Source organism: Lolium rigidum, chromosome 1, assembly GCF_022539505.1.
Source record: "Lolium rigidum isolate FL_2022 chromosome 1, APGP_CSIRO_Lrig_0.1, whole genome shotgun sequence".
Classification (NCBI taxonomy): Eukaryota; Viridiplantae; Streptophyta; class Magnoliopsida; order Poales; family Poaceae; genus Lolium; species Lolium rigidum.
Window position 1 is genome coordinate 297,226,404 of NC_061508.1, and position 16,361 is coordinate 297,242,764.

Genomic DNA, 16,361 nt, shown 5'->3' on the forward strand with positions numbered 1-16,361 from the left:
GGCCTTACAAAGGGGGAGGATCCGGTGGCACGTAGGGTGGCGTTCGCAAGTCCTAAACGGGATGTTCCGAGGATCAACTTCATGTTGGTTTTTAGGCCTTGTTTAGGATCGGCTTACGAGCACCGTGCGTGGCCGCAAGGCCCAACCTGGAGTAGGATGATCCGATTATGCGGTGAAAACCCTAAATCGTCGTAGATCTCATTAGCTTCATCTTGATCAAGCGGGACCACCAAGTATTCGTGCACCCCGTACGAATCATGGGTGGATCGGCTCTTTGAGCTGATTCACGGGATAACCTGAGAGCCGATCGAGGCTCGTATTTAATGTTTACATGTATGCCCTGCGGGGAAACTAAGCGAGGCACCCCCATCACCTTCTACGACCAGGTATAGGTCGGGTGGCACGCCCTGCACGCCGCAACGCCGCGTGTGACCAGAAGAGCATTGCGGGCCGTCGCTCGGAGGGGTCTCAGCCAGCCGCAGCTCTAGGCTCTTCCCGGCTCTACGGTGTTGACAAGGCTGCTGCCCGCCGGTGGGTTTTGGCAGTCAACACATACTTAATGCAATTGTCTGTTGCTTTGCAACTTAATACTGGAGGGGGTTCGGATGATAACCTGAAGGTGGACTTTTTAGGCATAGATGCAGTTGGATGGCGGTCTATGTACTTTGTCGTAATGCCCAATTAAATCTCACTATACTTATCATGTCATGTATGTGCATTGTTATGCCCTCTCTATTTGTCAATTGCCCGATCGTAATTTGTTCATCCAACATGCTTTTATCTTATGGGAGAGACACCTCTAGTGAACTGTGGACCCCGGTCCATTCTTTAATACTTGAAATACAAATCTGTTGCAATACTTGTTTTACTTGTTTTCTCTCGCAAACAATCATCTTCCACACAATACGGTTAATCCTTTGTTACAGCAAGCCGGTGAGATTGACAACCTCACTTGTTTCGTTGGGGCAAAGTACTTTGGTTGTGTTGTGCAGGTTCCACGTTGGCGCCGGAATCTCCGGTGTTGCGCCGCACTACATCCCGCCGCCATCAACCTTCAACGTGCTTCTTGACTCCCTACTGGTTCGATTAAACCTTGGTTTCTAAGCGAGAGAAACTTGCCGCTGTGCGCATCACACCTTCCTCTTGGGGTTCCCAACGGACGTGTCAACTACACGCATCAAGCAAATTTACGGCGCCGTTGTCGGGAGATCAAGACACGCTGCAAGGGGAGTCTCCACTTCTCAATCTCTTTACTTTGTTTTTGTCTTGCTTTATTTTATTTACTATTTTGTTTGCTGCACTTATATCAAAACACAAAAAAATTAGTTGCTAGCTTTACTTTATTTGCTATCTTGTTTGTTATATTGAAAACACAAAAAATTAGTTTACTTACATTTACTTTATCTAGATTGTTTTACTACTACTAAAATGAATAATCCTGAAGTTGAAGTTCGTTCATTTAAGCAACAAGGGGGAGAATGTTTAAAAGATGCTTGGTATAGAATTAGTGATGCCCATAATAGGTGCACTAAGAAACACTCCACCACTATCCTACTCAGGAATTTTTATGTTGGTATCTCTAGGCTGGAATAGATATGTTCTTGATTGTCTCGCGGGAGGTAATTTCCTAGGCGCCCCCGCTTTAGAAGCTAGCTGCATCATTGAGAGTTTATTTGGAACACCACCTGTTAATGAAACTAAAATTGAAACCTCCCTTGAGGATGTTATAAAAAAATTGGAAACCATAGAGAAAAATTTTCCGAGTGTTGAAACTAAGTTGGAGATATTACTTGATAAAACTGATGAACTTGATAAATCCTTAGGAGGAATTGATGAAAGAATTAGTGTCCTGGGAACTTGTGTTGACCATGATAATCAAATTAATAGGATTGGCGAACTTGAAAAAGCTATGGGAACCTTGGGTTCAACCTTTTCATCTTTACAGTTTAGAGAAAAAGCTTATGTGGGAAAGGAGCAAAAGTTTATGTATGTCTCTAAAGTGCCTAAACCAAAGAAATATTATTATAGGCCTAAAATTGACAAAGCCCCTAGTACCACTAAAAATGGGGGAGCTTATGATATCAATGCTCCATCTCGCGATAATACTTGATATACACTTTACGCGCCTAGGCTGAAAGGCGTTAAAGAAAAGCGCTTATGGGAGACAACCCATGTTTTTACTACAGTATTTATGTTTTATATTTGTGTCTTGGAAGTTGTTTACTAATGTAGCAACCTCTCCTTATCTTAGTTTTATGTTTTGTTGTGCCAAGTAAAGTCTTTGATAGAAAAGTAAGTACTAGATTTGGATTACTGCGCAGTTCCAGATTTCTTTGCTGTCACGAATCTGGGTCTATCTCCCTGTAGGTAGCTCAGAAAATTACGCCAATTTACGAGCATGATCCTCAGATATGTACGCAACTTTCATTCAATTTGAGCATTTTCGTTTGAGCAAGTCTGGTGGCCTAATAAAATCCATCTTTACGGACTGTTCTGTTTTGACAGATTCTGTCTTTTATTTCGCATTGCCTCTTTTGCTATGTTGGATGAATTTCTTTGATCCACTAATGTCCAGTAGCTTTATGCAATGTCCAGAAGTGTTAAGAATGATTGTGTCACCTCTGAACATGTGAATTTTTATTATGCACTAACCCTCTAATGAGTTGTTTCGAGTTTGGTGTGGAGGAAGTTTTCAAGGATCAAGAGAGGAGTATGATGCAATATGATCAAGGAGAGTGAAAGCTCTAAGCTTGGGGATGCCCCGGTGGTTCACCCCTGCATATATTAAGAAGACTCAAGCGTCTAAGCTTGGGGATGCCCAAGGCATCCCCTTCTTCATCGACAACATTATCGGGTTCCTCCCACGAAACTATATTTTTATTCGGCCACATCTTATGTACTTTGCTTGGAGCGTCGATTTGTTTTTTTTTTGTTTTGTTTGAATAAAATGGATCCTAGCATTCACTTTATGGGAGAGAGACACGCTCCGCTGTTGCATATGGACAAATATGTCCTTAGGCTCTACTCATAGTATTCATGGCGAAGTTTCATCTTCGTTAAATTGTTATATGGTTGTAATTGGAAAATGCTACATGTAGTAACTCTAAAATGTCTTGGATAATTTGATACTTGGCAATTGTTGTGCTCATGTTTAAGCTCTTGCATCATATACTTTGCACCCATTAATGAAGAAATACTTAGAGCTTGCTAATTTGGGTTGCATATTTGGTTTCTCTAGAGTCTAGATAACATCTAGTATTGAGTTTTGAACAACAAGGAAGACGGTATGGAGTCTTATAATGTTTACCATATGTCTTTTATGTGAGTTTTGCTGTACCGTTCATCCGTGTGTTTGTTTCAAATAACCTTGCTAGCCTAAACCTTGTATCGAGAGGGAATACTTCTCATGCATCCAAAATACTTGAGCCAACCACTATGCCATTTGTATCCACCATACCTACCTACTACATGGTATTTATCCGCCATTCCAAAGTAAATTGCTTGAGTGCTACCTTTAAAATTCCATCATTCACCTTTGCAATATATAGCTCATGGGACAAATAGCTTAAAAACTATTGTAGTATTGAATATGTACTTATGCACTTTATCTCTTATTAAGTTGCTTGTTGAGCGATAACCATGTTTACGGGGACGCCATCAACTATTCTTTGTTGGATATCATGTGAGTTGCTATGCATGTCCGTCTTGTACGAAGCAAGAGAGATCTACCACCTTCATGGTTGGAGCATGCATATTGTTAGAGAAGAACTTTGGGCCGCTAACTAAAGCCATGATTCATGGTGGAAGTTTCGGTTTGGACATATATCCTCAATCTCATATGAGAATAATAATTGTTGCCACATGCTTATGCATTAAAGAGGAGTCCATTATCATGTTGTCCATGTTGTCCCGGTATGGATGTCTAAGTTGAGAATAATCAAAAGCGAGAAATCCAAAATGCGAGCTTTCTCCTTAGACCTTTGTACGGGCGGCATGGAGGTACCCCATTGTGACACTTGGTCAAAACATGTGCATTGCAAAGATCCGGTAGTCCAAGTTAATTAGGACAAGGTGCGGGCACTATTAGTATACTATGCATGAGACTTGCAACTTGTAAGATATAACTTTCATAACTCATATGCTTTATTACTACCGTTGACAAAATTGTTTCATGTTTTCAAAATAAAAGCTCTAGCACAAATATAGCAATCGATGCTTTCCTCTTTGAAGGACCATTCTCTTTACTTTTATGTTGAGTCAGTTCACCTATCTCTCTCCACCTCAAGAAACAAACACTTGTGTGAGCTGTGCATTGATTCTTACATACTTGCATATTGTACTTGTTATATTACTCTATGTTGACAATTATCCATGAGATATACATGTTACAAGTTGAAAGCAACCGCTGAAACTTAATCTTCCTTTGTGTTGCTTCAATGCCTTTACTTTGATTTATTGCTTTATGAGTTAACTCTTATGCAAGACTTATTAATACTTGTCTTGAAGTACTATTCATGAAAAGTCTTTGCTATATGATTCACCTGTTTACTCATGTCATCACCATTGTTTTGATCGCTGCATCCACTACATATGTTTACAAATAGTATGATCAAGGTTATGATGGCATATCACTTAGAAATTATCTTTGTTATCGTTTTACCGCTCGGGACGAGCGGAACTAAGCTTGGGGATGCTTGATACGTCTCCGACGTATCGATAATTTCTTATGTTCTATGCCATATTATTGATGATACCTACATGTTTTATGCACACTTTATGTCATATTCGTGCATTTTACGGAACTAACCTATTAACAAGATGCCGAAGTGCCGGTTCTCGTTTTCTGCTGTTTTTGGTTTCAGAAATCCTAGTAACGAAATATTCTCGGAATTGGACGAAACAAAGACCCGGGGGCCTATTTTTCCACGGAGCTTCCGGAAGACCGAAGAACATACGAAGTGGGGCCACGAGGTGGCCAAACCACATGGCGGCGCGGCCAAGGGGGCCGCGCCGCCCTGTGGTGTGGGCCCCTCGTGCGGCCCCCGACTCTGCCCTTCCGCCTACTTAAAGCCTCCGTCGCGAAACCCCCGAGGCGAAAAACCACGATACGGAAAACCTTCCCGGAGACGCCGCCGCCGATCCCATCTCGGGGGATTACGGAGATCTCCTCCGGCACCCTGCCGGAGAGGGGATTCATCTCCCGGAGGACTCTACACCGCCATGGTCGCCTCCGGAGTGATGAGTGAGTAGTTCACCCTGGACTATGGGTCCATAGCAGTAGCTAGATGGTTGTCTTCTCCTCATTGTGCTTCATTGTTGGATCTTGTGAGCTGCCTAACATGATCAAGATCATCTATCCGTAATTCTATATGTTGTGTACGTCGGGATCCGATGGATAGAGAATACCATGTCATGTTAATTATCAAGTTATTATACATGTGTTGTTTATGATCTTGCATGCTCTCCGTTTCTAGTAGAGGCTCCGGCCAAGTTTTTACTTTTAACTCCAAGAGGGGTACTTATGCTCGATAGTGGGTTCATGCCGCATTGACACACGGGACGGTGACGAAAGTTCTAAGGTTGTGTTGTGCTTGTTGCCACTAGGGATAAAACATTGGCGCTATGTCCGAGGATGTAGTTGTTGATTACATTACGCACCATACTTAATGCAATTGTTTGTTGCTTTGCAACTTAATGCGGAGGGGTTCGGATGATAACCTCGAAGGTGGACTTTTTAGGCATAGATGCGGTTGGATGGCGGTCTATGTACTTTGTCGTAATGCCCAATTAAATCTCACTATACTTATCATGTCATGTATGTGCATTGTTATGCCCTCTCTATTTGTCAATTGCCCGACTGTAATTTGTTCACCCAACATGCTTTTATCTTATGGGAGAGACACCTCTAGTGAGCTGTGGACCCCGGTCCATTCTTTAATACTGAAATACAAATCTGTCTGCAATACTTGTTTCTTGTTTTCTCGCAAACAATCATCTTCCACACAATACGGTTAATCCTTTGTTACAGCAAGCCGGTGAGATTGACAACCTCACCGTTTCGCTGGGGCAAAGTACTTTGGTTGTGTTGTGCAGGTTCCACGTTGGCGCCGGAATCTCTGGTGTTGCGCCGCACTACATCTCGCCGCCATCAACCTTCAACGTGCTTCTTGACTCCTACTGGTTCGATTAAACCTTGGTTTCTAACTGAGGGAAACTTGCCGCTGTGCGCATCACACCTTCCTCTTGGGGTTCCCAACGGACGTGTCAACTACACGCATCAATCCCATGATTACTTGCATAAATTAACTGATTGAGATCCAATATTACTTGCATAAATTAACCGAACAGCCGAACCCCAAATCTTAAACGAAATCAAGAAGTGATCAAAACAAAATGGAATAAAATCGGCGCAAATATTAGCCCAATACTCATCCATCTACAGATCCATCTACACCAGCAAAAATAGGGTTCAAAAGGGAATGGGGAACAAAAAAGGAAGCAAACCGTAGTTACCTCGTTCCATGGGTCCTCCAGGGAGGTGTCGTAGGGGTTCGGGGCGGGACGTACGGCACGGGGTCGTAGGGGTCCCATCCCGGCTGGGATCCGATGCCACCGGCGGCAGCAGCCTCCGATGCACCGGCGACGGCGGCGGCGGCGTCATCCGTCGAGGGGACGTGGCCGAAGATGGAGGCGTCGCGCTTCGAGCCAACCTCGACGATGGGATTGGCATTCTCCTTGTCCATCTCTCCGGCGGAGGAAGAGGAAAAGGGAGAGGGAGAGGGTTTTTGCTTTGGAGAAGATGATGGGACGTGAGAGAGTTGGCGATGCGTGAGCGAGTGAGAGTGACGAGAGACGGTGCGAGGAGGCGTCTATAAAGGCGAGGGGTGGTTAATGCGACCCGCGTCCTACGCGTGCACGAGTGCACGTCCGCACGTCTTGGACTTCGCAATGCGACACGCGTCCACGATTGCACGTCTCGACTTCTCCACCGCGACCCGCGTCTACGCGTCAACAATTGCACGTGTCCTCGAGTCTAACCCCGGAAATTTAGATATACTCGGGTATACCCTCGAGTCTTATACTAGCATTTTTTGTGTGCTCAATTTTCCCCTCGAGTGCTAATGCGGCTAGTGCAATATACTCAGTTTTACCCTCAAGTGGCTGGTCAACAGAGAGTCAACAAATGGGATTAACTAGTTAAATGAGTCATTTAATGTGCAAAAAAATCCTAAAAAGAGTGGCACTTACTCATGGAGTCTTTACCACAAATTGCCACTTCTCAAATCATAGATAAATCATAGATAAATCAAGTTTTACCACAAATTGCCACTTCTCAAATCACCTAGTAGCTATGAAGGTGCATGGTTTTCCACAATAAGCCCTTCCCAAAACAGCTTCCCCAGATCATACTTTGTCTAAATGAGGCCACAATTCTCACACTGATGTATATTGGTATTGCAAATAGTTTGAGGTCGGCCAAGATGGGTTTCATTGTACAAAACACACATTTTCCATTTTTTAAATCTCATATTTGAATCCCTTAGTCTATTTACTACTCAGGTGCCCTTGGTTTCTTGATAGTACTCAGTTTTGCCCTCTCTCTTCACAAATTCTCGCAGACGTGCATCATCGCTACGATTGGTCTAGCCCATGTCACGCGGATCGTGCCCACCGACCGTTGATCGTATGATAGAACGGGCAGGATAACCCCTCTCTCTCTCTCTGTTGGCGGTTAATTAGCTTCCACCCTCTATGTATCTTTGAAGGGCGGTTTTACGTATTATTTTTCACGCGCTAAAAATTATAAACTGTTTTAGGCGTTATTTTTCACGCAAAAAATGATAAACCATCACCGATTTGTTGTTACCATTACTTTTCACGCAAAAAAATGATAAACCATCACCGATTTGTTGTTGCCATTACTTTTCACGCAAAAAAATGATAAACCATCACCGATTTGTTGTTGCCATTACTTTTCACGCAAAAAATGATAAACCATCAACAATTTGTTGTAGCCATTACTTTTCACGCAAAAAATGATAAACCATCAACAATTTGTTGTTGCCATTACTTTTCACGCAAAAAATATGATAAACCATCACCGATTTGTTGTTTCCATTACTTTTCACGCAAAAAATGATAAACCATCAACAATTTGTTGTAGCCATTACTTTTCACGCAAAAAATGATAAACCATCAACAATTTGTTGTAGCCATTACTTTTCACGCAAAAAATGATAAACCATCAACAATTTGTTGTAGCCATTACTTTTCACGCAGAAAAAACCTAATTTGTTACAAAAGCTGGTTTCAGTGAGACCTAACCAAGTTTGGCATACATGATGGCAGTGGCGGAGCCACGTTGAGACCTGTGTGATCATTTGACCACACAGCTTTGTGCCAAGTTCTTTGTATTTTCGTATTAATCTTGTAAAAAATATTTAAAATAATTAAAAAGTACATATATTTGACATCACAGATTCCAAATGACAACACATGCTTTAAGTTACTGTCTCCGCCAACTGCATGATGGCATACCTATAACAACAAGGAATATCTAAAAGGGAAAGTTTCAGAAAATTTAGGGTGAAAATGATGCCATACATGATGCTGTTTTTCGAGGTTTTGACCTGAAAATCAATTGGGTATTGTAAAGGGAAATAAAAAGTTCGAAAAATGTAAAAACGAAACAATCTATCTATCTATGTATAGAAGATCAGCTGTATGAAATTTGAGGTTATTTAGAGAAGGTAGAAAAAATCACCTTGTTAGAAAAGCTGGTTTCAGCGAGACGAAACGGCATGCGCTTAAGCAAAGTGATTTTTTCGAACATCTCCAAATGACCCCAAATTTTCCATACATGATTCCATACGTGTAACAACAAGGAACCCTATCTAAAAAGTGTCAAAAAAGTTTGCCCAACCGTATAGCTCTATCAAAAAGAACCTCACCATGGCGCTAGTATAATTTTGGGATAGTTACAAACTTTCGTTACCTAACCTTCAACATGAAACTTGTTTCAAATTTATTTTGGCCTACAAGAAACAAATCCCAACTTGATTCGAGCACCACAGCCTCCAAACGATGCCGATGCCGATATCGGCATGGTCAGAACGGCTATGCTCGCCGCCACTGCTAGGTCAACGTCGGGATGCACCCTCAATCCCGTCCCCTCATTCGATCACTGACACACCAGAGATACCGCCGAGGCCAATGCCGAACGTACATGCTGATGCCAATGCCGATCATGCATGCACGCCGCTGTGGGCACGGCCACGCCGATCCCGCTATGCTGGACGCCACAGACCGCCGCGAGGTCTTTCCCTTCGCCACCACACTCTCCTAGAACCCACCTATACACGCCAGAAAGGAGAGACACTAGTTTTCTCTACATTGCTCGCGTTCGTGTCCGACACGGTCAGTCAAAGTTTTGAGGTGGTCGTCGATGTCGTCGACCATTTCTTCTCTTCTTTGCATGGTTAAACGCGTCTAGTTCATATCTATCTAATGCGTCCGGTCTCGCCTCATGCGGTTCTTTGTGGACGTCGATCTCATCTCGGCACCCCGCATGCCACCTCCTCCGTGCCATCGCTGTAGAGCTCCGTTTAAAAATCTAATCCTACCCGTGTATTGCCCCTTGTATCAGCGTCATGGCCCCACTTGTCATTTGATATACCGAAGCCCCACTCGTTCGCGTTTTGGTCGGGGATACAACGATGCTTACGGTCAAACAAAGATGGATGGTCCGACGTGTCTTTGCAGGCTCTACGTGGCCCCACTAGTCGAGAAGATAACGGTCAACCGTCGGGCAGCCGGCCGTTACATCACGTGTGATGGTTTAAGACAAACGCTTGGGTAAAACTGAGGAAAAACTAAGGAGCTGGGGAAAACTGAGCACAACTAAGGACCCGAGGGCACGAAAATAGAAATCCCTTTAATTTATGTTATTTTCACAATTTTTAATAACAACACTTGTCTTATTTAAACAATAAAAATGGTAATATTGTTTCCACAACATAAACATTTTTTCATATAAAAAAAGAAAGATACAAACAAAATAAATATAAAATAAAATAAAATTAGAAAAAAGAAAAATTAAAAGACAAAGGAAACATAAAAATAAAACAAAGGAGGGAACAGTGTACCTCTAAATGGGCCCGGTCCATCGTCAGATCGCTTCAAACAGGGGCGGTTGCTCCCACACTGAGCGGAGAATGAGAATAGGCATTGCTTGTGTGGTTCGTAGACCAAGGAATCAGTGCCTTTGTGCGACCTGTCCCCTAGCGAAAAACCTAGGGTTTGTCTGTCCTCCGCCGGCGCCGCCGTCGAGAGTCCTCCCGTCTCCTATCAAACGCTTTCCCATGGGAAGCGAGAGGGGTGAACCCAGCGGACCGAAATCTGACTCGGTAGATGAATTGCTGGGTCGTCTCAACCTGGCAGAGGAGAACGAGGCGGAATTCATATGGGAAGATGAGGTGGATGACCCACCTGAGAAGGCAAAGTGGCTTGCGATCGCCAAAGTCCACACGGTAAGGGGATTTAGCCCTACTGCACTCTATTCAGACATGAGATCGGCCTGGAATTCTGCGAAGGAAGTGTCTTGGAGGAAAATTGAGGACAATTTGTTTACGATTCAGTTTACTTGCCTCGGAGATTGGAACAAGGCAATGTTTCAGGGTCCGTGGTTCTTCAGAAATCAAGCGCTGATTATAGAGGAATATGATGGATTTGCAAACCCTAGAACTGTGGTGTTAGATAAGATCACGGTATGGGCACAAGTGTGGAAACTGCCTGATCTTTGCTTGAAGTAGCCAATCATCAAAGGCATGTGCAGATCTATGGGAGAAGTTCTGGAGGTGCAGATCAAACTACTAACTGGTTTTGTTGGTCCTTTTGTTAGAATTCGAGTGAAGCTTCATATAGATAAAAAGCTGATCCGCTTTGTGCCATTGACGAAGGATAAGAAAAAGGAGTGGTATCAAATAAAGTATGAAAAGTTGCCTACGTTTTGTTTCCAGTGTGGACTTATTGGTCATTGGCATGAAGAATGTGGAGCTGGAGAGCACGATCCATCAAAATTTGAATGGGGTGATTTCATCCTTGCGGATTCTGTCAGAGGTCTAAATAGAGGTCGTGGTTCTGGTCGGGGTTTTGAACCTGGGCGAGGGGGTGGAAGAGGCTCTGAATTTGGTAGAGCTCCATTCATGGGCAGAGGGCGGGGCAGGGAAGGAGTGAACTCGACCCTGGATATCACCAAACCCCGAGCTGATGATGAGAAGGGACGATCAGAGGGTACTGATATGGAAGTCGATTGGCTGAGAAAGAGGAGAGTGAATTCGGATGGGCAGTATCCCATCTTTTATTTGCTAACGATTCCTTAATACTTATGAAGGCAGACGTTACTAATGCAACCTCGTTGAGACAAGTGTTAGATGACTATTGTGCAAGCTCAGGACAAATGGTGAGTGAAGCAAAGTGCAGCATCTATTTCAGCCCAAATGTGAATGTGGAGGTGAAGGCCGAGATATGTACAAATTTGAATATTATGACCGAGGCAATCTCGGATAAATACTTGGGACTACCAGCAATGGTTGGTCTAGACAAGAGTGAAAGTTTTCTCTATCTTCTTGAAAGAATTATCGAAAGACTCAAAGGTTGGAAAGAGAAATTTTTGTCCATGGGAGGAAAGGAGATCCTCTTGAAAGCAATTATACAATCAATCCCAGTTTTTGCTATGGGTGTTTTCAAAATACCAAAAGGCTTATGCAAGGACATAAATGATGCCATGTCAGGTTTCTGGTGGGGAGACTCAGATGAACAGAAGAGAATGCACTGGTTTTCTTGGTAGAAAATGTGCATACCTAAGGACATGGGGGGCATGGGCTTCCGTGATCTTCATGCTTTTAACCTGGCTATGTTATCAAAACAGGTGTGGCGGTTGATAAATAGACCAGACTCTTTATGTGCCCAAATTCTGAAAGCAAAGTACTACCCAGATGGGAATATTATGAAGGCATGCCCTAAGAAAGGTTCATCGTTCACATGGCAGAGTATTATTGCAGGTCTCCATACTTTCAAAAGAGGCCATATTTGGAGAGTGGGGGATGGCTCTGAGATTAATATCTGGGAGGATCATTGGGTCCCGAGCAGCTTTACACGGAAAGTTCTAACAGCCAGGGGACAATGCTTACTCCGAAAGGTTAATGAGTTGATCGATCCAGCAACAAATACATGGGATGAAGTGTTGATTAGAGATAATTTCCTTCCAATTGATGCGGAGCGAATCCTGAAAATTCCTCTGAGCGAACATATGCAAGAGGATTTTGTTGTGTGGCATAAAACAAAAACATACTCCTTCTCTGTACGTTCGGCGTATTATACTGAATGGCAACATCACTTTGGTGGTCGTATGAGGCGAGAAGATGGACAAGGAGCAGCAGTAATCAACCCAGTTTGGAAGATACTTTGGAAGTTGGAAGTCCCGAGCAAAGTCAAAAAATAATATTTGGAGAGCTTTACACGGAGTGGTGCCAGGAAGATCAATTCTTGCTGACAGACATATTAAAGTGCCACCCCAATGCCCAGTATGTCATGTAGGCCCTGAAGATATTCGACATCTCCTCTTCACTTGTCTGCGTGCTCGGGAAATTTGGAGTAGTTTGGGTCTTTCCACATACATTGATCAAGCGGTTCTTGGGGAGCGTTCGGGGTCTACCATTTTAGAGGATCTGTTACGTCGGCCGACAACGGATGCACCGGTGCTAGGCACGCTGAAGTTGGTGGAAACAATTGTTGTGGCCTGCTGGTACGTGTGGTGGCAACGAAGGGAAATTGTCAAAGGAGAAACTGTGGCAGGACCAGCTCGGACAGCCTTTGCCATACATGCGATAACAAACAACTTTGTACAGGCGGCTAAGGGACACTCGATGATGAAAGAAGTGATATGGAGGAAACCAGCCCGCGGTGAGTATAAGCTAAATATTGATGCCTCCTTTCATTCTAATGGGAGAGGCTCGGTGGGCGTTGTCCTTCGGAATGATAGAGGAGAAGCTCTGGCTGGGTATGCTAGCCCTTTGAATCATCTTCTTGACGCTGCAATGGCAGAAGCATTGGCTTTGTTAAAATGTCTGGAATTCCTAGAACAATTGGGCATTCAATCCGCCATAATTGAATCAGATTGCCTGGAACTGATACAAGCTTGTAATGCAGAAGTGGAAGTTTGGAATCCATCCGCAGCGATTTTTGCAGAGTGTTTTATGAAAGCCCAAGCCTTTGATTTGATTCGCTATGTTCATTGCAGTCGAGAGGCCAACAAGGTAGCTCATGAATTATCTAGAAGTTCTTTTAGTACAAATTCAGTTCTGAGGTGGACTGATGTTCCTCCAAATTTTATTATCCCCTTTGTACTAAATGATGTAACTCTCCTGGATTCGTAGCAGCAAGTTTTTTACGCACTCTTTTCCTTACCAGGGTACCTAAGGGGTCTGGAAAAAAATTAATGAGACGGCTTGCTTGCTTGGTTAATATATTGTGTTTTATAAAAAAATGTATGTGCCCTTTTCACCGTGGGTTGACTTACAATTAAAATAACTGTTCGGCTGACAATATTCTATGTCTTAGTCATTCAGAAAAAGCACTAATTTAAGATGCCACCAAGCCTTCTTGTGAAACCATCGAAAAAGTAACTGCCTCATATCGCGATGAAGCTGTAACCGAAGAAGGATGCATGCCCTATCATTTCGAGCCATGAAGTGCTGATCCTACCAGCGGACACTACCACAGAACAATCTATTACACACGGTTGAAATGCTCCATCGCACACGGTAATACCATCACTACGTAAGTATGGACGATGTACAATGCACACGGTTAAATAAACCGTTTGTGATGGGACCTCCGTTCACACAAGTTCTTGTTCTCCGAATCATTTGCGATTTGAAGGCCATCGCAAACGTTTTGTACCACACGACCGTAAGCCACTTGTAAGAACATATATGATGTGTTTTTAAACAGTTGTATGTGCCTATATCAGATGGCACATTGGCACGTGATCGTTTCAACCAGCCCTATGCTTTCTAATGCATCGCATACGTTCTATCTAGGCAACAAGGGTTACCCACCTGCACCCAGTAGCACATAATTCAAAATTCCATGCAAATACATTAGCAAAATCAGGTTAGAAACATTAACATATAGATCCAGTCATACTTGGTTGCACCTCTCAGACAATTTATCTTGAAAATAAGTTCATAATATATTTGGGTTTAGAGCCAAATGGAACCAATTAATCAAACATGGTTTTCCATCCTTTTAGAAAAGAGCATCAATAATATTGCACCAATCGAACATGGTTGCCATTCCTGTTACTAAAATAAGGGCTTTAACTTGACATTACATACTTATATAGGACTTTGATAAAACTACAAATAATTATATTAACGTCCTTCTCGTCACCAGAGAAGACGTTGATGATGTCGAAGCCATTGCTGGTGTTTGATGCCTTTGCATCATCGACGACTACACCCTCTTCGGAGCCTGATGCCTCGGCATCATCGACGAACTGGCCGCTAGAGCTTGATGCCTCTGCTAGGTGCCCCCTATGTCGAGGTGCCGCCAACACCAGGATCCCCCACCGTCCACTCCTCACCATAAACACAACCAAGGATAGAACCATCACCACCGAAATGCTTCTACCCGGAGAGCCGACTAGGCAATCCAGCTTCCACCTGCGATGTCCAAGCCCACACTACCGAACCACCAACCCCTTTAAAATGGTAGGGATAAGAACACCTAGATCTGAGCCCAATTGCGACCAATGAAGGAAATGGCCTGGTACCGGAGTACAATGTGCGTAGCGACTCCGCGTCATCCACAAGCCTCCCAAGGGCTAGATCTGGATGTCGCCTCCCATCTCCATGGCCATAGCGCCACTGATGGCTAGCACCACCACCCCAGCCTGCCTTCGTTGCAATCTCCAGCCTCACCGCCCACCGGAGTATCAGCCCCTGTGTGCAAGCAACACCGCTGAATGTTGGAGCAATCGACTAACCGTTTAGCTTCAAACATTTATCAAAAATTCAATCTTTCTAGAAAAATGAAATGATTTCAGAATATCCTGAATGGTCTCCCTAGTCGACTATTAAAGTTTCAGCTAAACTATTAACTATTTGGTCAAAAAATACATTTCAAAAGTGAAAGTACCACCAATCCACATTTGAAACCGTCCATTTAGATTATCCGCAATATGCTATACGAATAGCAGCGACTTTTAGTTGAATGTTAATGAAGTGGCAGTTATGAGAAACCTAGCTACAATGGTGGTGATTTTTGTAAATAAAAAAGAGTTGGGTGAAAAGATATATTGTGATCACAGATGAAGGAAATAATAACAGTACGCATAATTTTTGGAGCACGGACATTGTAGTTTGACAGGAAACGCAGACTGTTTTGGGTGAAAAAGAAAGGAACGAGTCCTCCCGAGCCGCAAGATCACAATAACATAAAACCAAGGGAGCAAAATGTTAAACATTAATCAATTCGTTTCGAAATTCAACCTTGTCCCTCCTACTGTCCTCCACGTTCGTGCATCCTTTAGAGCATGTCTAACAGATCACCTAAAGGGTCCAATCTCGTAAAATAATCGTCGATATGTGGGGTAGGGCTTTACCCGGCCGTCTAGCAGACCCCGTAAAACTGACCCTGCATCGATTTTTTACAGTTTTGGCTCTGGGGGCGGCTCTTCGCCCCCTTACTTGTACGGGGCGGGAGCCTGAATACAGGGCCAACCCCTCATCCCATTTCAGCTAGGCGCGCAGATATTTCAGAATTCCCAACTATTTTCCCTGCGCCGCTGCCATAGCCACCCGTGCGCCACCGCTGAAAACAGAATATTCAGTAGGATTCTGTTTTACGGGGTGTGGATACGGGGTCTGCTAGCTCGAACGAGTTTTCGATCGGTGGAAAGTGAATACAGGGCCCTCTACTCGTATTTTACGGGGCAAAAAATAGGGAGTATGTAAGACATGCTCTTATAAAGCCATCTTATTTCCAGTCTCCTCGTCACCAAACACCAAACCCATTCAATCTTGTACACAAACTGTTAATGGGATCAGGCCTTTCTCACAATCACCGGAGCAGCGTGTCGCCTCAGCAGCATCCATCATCGGCCCGCGTCATCGCCGCCGACGGCTCGGGCTCGCTGACCGAGTTCCCTGCTTCCTCCCCTATCGGCGTCTCCGACGTTCTCGACGACAATGCGGGACGCCGGTTCTTCGTGTGCAGCTCTGTACTTCGACGAGGACGTGCTAGCGCTCGGCGGCCGCGAGCTGCTCCGGCCTGGACAGATATACTTCGTGCTCCCC